Genomic DNA, 7,398 nt, shown 5'->3' with positions numbered 1-7,398 from the left:
GTTGATAAGATCATATGGCTCCAGCCATGCACTCTTGGGAACAACTGGTCCCGAGGAAAGAAAATATCAGCTGGTCATGATGCCTGCTGCTCAAAATATGACGATTATTTATACTGTACATAGTACTGACTTCACTACTGCTCTTGCTAGCCCGGTGATATTCATGTGGGACAGCAGGTTCCAAGATCTTGGATTGTACTTGTTCCACTTAAAAGGTCTGTTTCATTCCAAATTCTGCATCTCTAATTCATTTATTTACATGTTTAAAATACATTTTCAAAAGTATTACTATAAACTCCTGAAATTCGTGTACTAAACCACGTAACTCAGATAACCTGTTTTTGCTAAAATATGTTCTCCTGCTGCTTAAGTACAATTGCTCTTTTCTGATATTTCATTTTATGTCAGACTAATATTCTTTCCTTAAAAAACTAGAATCATATCAGTAAATAATTGAAGTACACATTAATAAATAAACAGAGATTTAATATATATCAGCTTTGACAGTCTCATTATTTTGCTCAGGCTGAATGAAAGTACCTAGTATACAAAGACTTTAGCACTATACAAAAAACAGTATTCAGAGTAGGTTTTACAAGTCAAACATCTATATATTTTTATCCATAAGACCTGGAGCACCTAAAATTAAATTAATTAAAATGCAATGGGAAAATTTCAACATGGAAAATTTCTAATAGTTATGATATGTATTTCATTGTGCTGCATCGTATGACATGACAGCCTTTATTTGTTGGCCAGTTTTAGAGAGGGGAATCTAAATTCCTCCAATTTTTTAAGAATTAATTTGCCTTTATACCATAAAGTTATTACTCACAGTCATCAGCAGTCACTCACAAGTTGTTCCATTAGTGTGAGTAATTGCTCAGTAAATTGCTGAGTTGCAACATGATACAAACTGAGGAGCTGCATGACAGAACCAGATTTCTAAGTGAACTATAATCCTAAAGTAAAGAATCCTGGCAGCACAAGAAAGGGTCCTACTCTAAAATTTCATACTTCCTTCTAAATTAAAAAAACTCTGTCTTGAATTATAAGTTAAAATGCTCTACCCAAAGTAATTCTAAGCCTTTCTATTCTACCCTGGATTCTCATTTGGTGATTAGAAAAAAACAAAAACATTTTAGTATGTTGGCAGCTGTCCATCAGGATAAAAGGGTATGATCCAAATGTCACTGCATTCACAGATCACCCTGATTTCAATGAACAGAATAGCAGATACTAAGCACTATAATACAAAACCATATTTCTGAAAGTGGAAACAATAAGGAACCTCTTATCATCTGACTCTTGGAGTAATTTATTAGAGTAAGAAGCTAAAATGTTTTCTGAACTAAATTCAAACAAATCTATACAAGTGAAGAAAAGACAATGATAAGTGGAAATGTTCTTGGAAATAAATATTAGAATTTTTAACAGTCAGGAAGTGAATTGTGCTTATCTTGAGAGAAACAGGCAATAGGTATTTTTCTTTGAAAAAATTTAATCCACTTAAAACTCAATCATAACTAGAAAAGGCAATTAAAAAAGAGCTTACACTGTAAACTTTATTAGTTAGTAAAAAAATACACAATTTTTACCAAATTTCATTTATAGACATTTTCTCATCCAGCCAGAATAGGAACTGCTTTCCTCATACCATTCTTAGAAGCCGGAATGAGTACTTAAAATGCCAAATAAAAATCCCTTTTTATATTTGGCACATTGTTATCTGACACTGAATTGAGGTGTCATGTTTTCCACAAGTATAAAAGGCATTATGATCTGAGCTACCACTGCCAAATTCTGTTTCAATCATTAATAGAAATGGTATTTTCCTTAGTAACACACCCAATACTGGAACTTCTTACTTCTCCCATATTTGTACTAGTACTACTAAGCTTAACTTGATCAGTCCACAGAATTTGCCACTCATCTTAAGGACCTGTTTCACAAATTTACCATGCAGTACAAGGAAAAACCATAATTATGTTACAGAAAGCTTTTTCTTCCTTACAGTGTTTTACCTGACCCTTTTTCCCTTTTTTTGGCATTGTGCCATCTAGTACCTGCTTTCTTATCTGGACTTCTCCCATATTTTGTTAATGAACAAAATAATTCTTTCTTTTTAGAGGCAAAACTCCAAATAGCAATTACCATAAGTAACAGCAGGAGTTAAGAGTGCTCAGAATTCATCTTCACCATACAATACTGTTTCCTGCTTCTTATAACTGCAGTAGATAAATCACAAAATAAATTTCTCAATTGTTAGATCATTTTTTTGAAGTTATTTTTTTCTGTTGAGGTTCAAAAAAAGTAAATTTAAAACTACAATAATAAGGCTAATATGCATTTAGTATTTTGTAAGCAATGTTTTAAATAACCTCATGGAATTGTAAAACCACTTTTAGGAACAAGATGAAAATTGAACAGGAAGGTTACTCCTGTATCAAAACTTGCCTTGAGTCCTTTCAAAAATTTCCCTCATCAGTAATAGACTACATAAGGATGAAAAACTACATGAAATCATGTTTTGAGAATTCCAGTTCACACATACTCATCAGAAGCTGGCAAAATTAGTCTTATAATATTTCCTCTTTTTTTAAAGCTCGGCAACTCATATGTGCCAGCTTAGCTGGAAACTCTCCCAGCTGCACAGAACCAAGTCTATCCTAATCTAAGGGTTCTAAAGACCTACAAAAATTACTGTTACAGCTTGTTGGCAAAGCCATGCTATGAAGCACCCAGTCATGAAAACTGAGCAACTGCTTAGAAGTTAACACCCACACGGCATTTTGGGAGAACCAACAACGTGAACGCTGAGATCTGAACACAGAATAGCTGGGAGGAAGCCCATGCAGACTGGGAAAACCAGAAACAGAAAGCTACAGCTGTTGTAAGGGAAATCAGAAAACAGAAGCATAGGTCCATAAATGAAGGATCTGGCAGTCAATGATATGACATGAAGGACTGTAAAAAAGCGGGATGTAAGTGTCCCACATTTTCTACTGCATGGCAATGTGAAGTAACTGAAGTCAGATCTTGCAGCACTTCAGAATAATGAGAGCTTCCAAACGGAAATGCGCCATATGTAACAAATGTACAACACTACAATGATATCAAAACACTTAAAAAGAGCAGTGGCTTAATTGGCATATTCACATTTTCCATGTGGTTTTGACTTTTGGGAATGAAATTTCTTGGCCTCATTTCCTCACTAGTAAAATGGGGAGTATTCTGAAGATAACTTCATTGCTGTTAAAAAACCACTCAGATATCCTGGTGAAAAGAATAACTGACTACGTATTTAATAATTTTTATTTTAATACAAAATTCAGATTACAAACCTAAATAAAATGAAATCTTGACTGTTCATTCATTTAATGTCAACAGAAGAGATGGGATGTAAAATTATTTTAGCATTTAGGGTTTTATCATAGCACACAAGAAAATGGCAACAAGCAACATTGCAGATTAACAATAATTGTATTTTTATTTTGCTTAAGAAGACAGTAATACTGCGGCAGACAAGGACACCCTTACCTTGACAAACTAGCACATTTCCAGCAAATAAAACAAGAACAATATAATGATTCCTCTGATATGCTTCCCCACTTCTGGCAATTAACTATTTTAATTTTAAAACCACTTAAGAAATTTCAAGTGCTGGAATTTATGGTCTTAGAGTTCCCTTTTAATGCAGCTTGGTCAGCTATCGTTTCTCAAGAACATAATCTGTAGAATCAAGATAGCAATACTGCTATTTATAATGACTATAAAGGGGTTCATTTCAAACTCCAGAGCTCAGACAAAGTAGCCTAGCCTTTAATGCTTTGCTGTGTAGCAGCCAAGTGCAGAAAGAAAGTATTTAGTAGTGGCACCTGTTTGTGCTAATTCAAACTGTCCAAAATCTAGGGTACAATTTACCCTCAACTAAACAAAGTAATTTTTAGAAAAACAAAACAAAACAAACAAACAAAACCCCAGACAAAAACAAACAAAAACCAGACCAAAAAAACCCAAAACCACCAAAAAACCAAAACCACAAAAATTATGCTCTATCATCCATGATTAATTGCATAACCACATTCATAAACTATTTTATTCTGGCAATTTTTTGTCTATGCTTTAGAAGACTGGTGTGTTTAATTTTCAGTAAGGTAAGATACACAAGAAAATTAGCACAACTGATAGAATATTTAGTCTTTGAAAGCAATTTTTTTAACATCAAAGACTATAAAGCCCTTAGAAATATTATTTCTTTGTAGTACATGCTGTGTTGTTACATTTGGAAAACATACTTCCTTCTATTTATATTTTTCAAAGCAGGCTATTTAAACTAAATGATAGAAGATGTAAAAGAGTAATTATATTCACAGCACAAATTCCATTACAGTTAGTCTTAACGGTTTTCTTCTGTATTTTGGAGACGCACATAAAACTCTGAAAGTGAAAATGTTTATTTAAAAATGAGATGAAGATGAAATACACGACAAGGAATTATTTGTATGGCACTTCATCTGCATGTCTTCCTCCACATATAAGAGACAGCTAAATATACACAAGAAGTTGATAGTCATCCTGGTTCTGAAACTTCTGTCCAATAAGAGGTATAACAGAAGATTTTAAGATAAGAGGCAGAGGAACAGGAACTCTTAGGTGCTTTGAAGAATTGATTATTTTATACATCCTAGGCAACCAACCAGGAGAAATTTGTAAAGTAATGCCCTTGAAACAAGGAATTTAAAATAAAATAACAGTAAGAAATCAAGTTTTAGTACTGAGTTTCTGATGTAAGCATAAAATTCTTCATGAAGGACTCAAAAGAAGAGAAGCATGAGCTACTGAAAAAGAAATGTCTAACTCAGAATGAAAAATTACCTGCTTAGTGACAAGCTGACTTGTATTTTATGTGTATGAGATGCTAATCTTCAAAATTTTACCTACTTATCTAAAGCTACTGAATGTCATGTCATTTCCTGCTTAATCTATGTTCAGCAAATTTTTTCTACTATTTTACATTCAGTGCATTCGAACTGGAGAAATGTAGACTCAAAGGAACTATTTTAAAATTTATTTCCTCATTGTTCAAAATGTTAACATCAGATTGAAGACAAAAAAAAAGCATACATACCATGAAACAATCTTCAAAAGTCTTAAATGTTTTTTTCATTAATATCACTCTGAAGTTAAGGATATGATGCATTTATGCTAAGGAACAGAAAATAAACCCAAACAAGTCATATTTACCTGAAGAAATTCAGAAGCTGGAGTGACTGGAAAACATCAAGCAGCTGCTGTGTCCTTTTCTAAACAGGAGCTCAAGCTCATTAGCACAACCCAAATACTACACTTCATAAAATATGAAGAGGTGGCTGAACTACAGACTGTGTGCTACTGTTTTGGGGGAATGAAAAGACAAAACATGAGAGAACACAAACTTTTTCATGCAGAAAAGAGGAAACTTGGTTTAGATCTGAACGGCTTTTTCACTGCACACCATTGCTAACCTTAAGAATTCTACAGAATTACTTGAGCATCACAACAAAGCCATACTATCAGCACAAAAATGCACTGAGAGTTGCATTGCCAATTACAACAGATATAACACTGTAAACCAAATAAATGAAAGACTCCTATCTCCTTTTTACAGATGTCTTCCTGAATGCCATGTCTATCCAGGATCTATACAAACCATACAACATGAAGTTACAACTCATAACCAAAGTTCGTTTCATTCCAATTTCTGCAGTTCTCACAATCCCTGCTAATAGCCTGATAACCCAACCAAAGACTTGAACCAAAAGTCTGTTTCAAAATGCAATGCAACAACATCTTTAGTGGCACAATAGGGAAAAATGAGAGTGTCTTAAAACACTTCTCCTCGTAGTTGAGCTCTGGCTTTTGACATCCATTCTACTAAACAGTTACATGTTTAGACACCATTTGCCTTCTCTAACAATGAAGCACAACAGCTCCTTTAAAAGAGCTTTAACGCACAAAAATTTACAAAGGTTTTGTTACATATATACTTTCTCTCTGTATTTTGGTGTAGCACATTATTTCCATCAGTTCTTGAACTGCTCTAGAAAGGTCAAATTTATGCTTTTGGGTGGTACAGTGGTACTTTTTCATCCAGTGTACTAAAATAATTGGTCTGACACAGATTAGGTTCTATACAAATCAAGTTATTTGAGTACATGAATGATTTCATTTCTAACATCATGAAAAGACTGTTTATTCTACTAACTGTTAATGAGTTAAAAATGGTTTCATTGAGGTGTTTTGCCTTTTCTAGTAGTTGAAAATACTACTCCTATCTTAGAAAATAATTCTAGCCTACAGACTTGTATGTCTGGATTTCCAGAGAATGGAATTAATGGTCAGGGATTAAATATCAATCAGTATCTCTGCACATAACAGACATTCTCCATATAACATGTATTTAAAAGCATAAAAAGTAACTCAGATACTTAAGTGGTCATGAAATTTTAGTTTTCTGACTTTCTCAGTTCTTGAAAAAATAACATAGTAACGTTAAGTCTGTACCCCTTTGTTATGCACCACTGGACAGCTGCTTCTCATGATGGGGATAGATTCCCCTTCAGCTACAAGTGTGGTATCAGCCAATTCTGCTGTCACATTATCACATGAACATGCTTGATCTGCTTAACCAGTCCATCTAATCACTGACAGCAAAGTTCTACCCAGAAGGGAAGAAGGCATGACCAACAAGCTTACAAGTAAATTCAATCTGAGTTTTGCTAGAAACATAGTAAGTTTATTTACAGTATTTGTTGCAGTCCTCTTTGGATACCTAACATAACTCAACTATTAAGAGTATTACAGAAGATTCCAAAGTAAGTCATGTGTGTACTTAGAGGCATTACTAGACCCTGAAACGTGTCAGACAGCAGGCACACACAGCCTGCTGACAGACGAACTCTAGCAAATCTTGCCCCCCAGAAGTTTAAAAAGTTACCACCTCCAGCTGCCCATTCCATTCCTCAGCTAAAGGCTCCTGCCCCTCTCTCTCCCTTTCTGGAAATCAACAGGAAGGAATGTGTACTGGTATACTCCTCAGTTCAAAATCTGGCAATTTCAACTCTCAGTAAGTTAAAACCAACCTTGTTGGACTTAACACTGAAAAAACCACTCACACCCACCCCCTACAACCCATTCTGAGACAAGGCAAATGGCCCCCTGGAAAAAGTTGTAGCAAACTAACAACCCATTCTGAGACAAGGCAAATGGAAAAAGTTGTAGCAAACTGTGAGGGGAGAGTAATGTCAAAATGCACATACTCACTGCCTCTTCCTCATAAGGATACTCAGGCATCATTTTTGATGGCCTTATGTACTGACACAGGTGTATCAGTGAATCCTGGGAAGAATCTCCTCA

This window comes from Geospiza fortis, unplaced genomic scaffold (genome assembly GCF_000277835.1).
Source record: "Geospiza fortis unplaced genomic scaffold, GeoFor_1.0 scaffold40, whole genome shotgun sequence".
Taxonomy (NCBI): Eukaryota; Metazoa; Chordata; class Aves; order Passeriformes; family Thraupidae; genus Geospiza; species Geospiza fortis.
The sequence above is the reverse complement of the archived record's forward strand: the minus strand, read 5'-3'. Positions refer to the sequence as shown.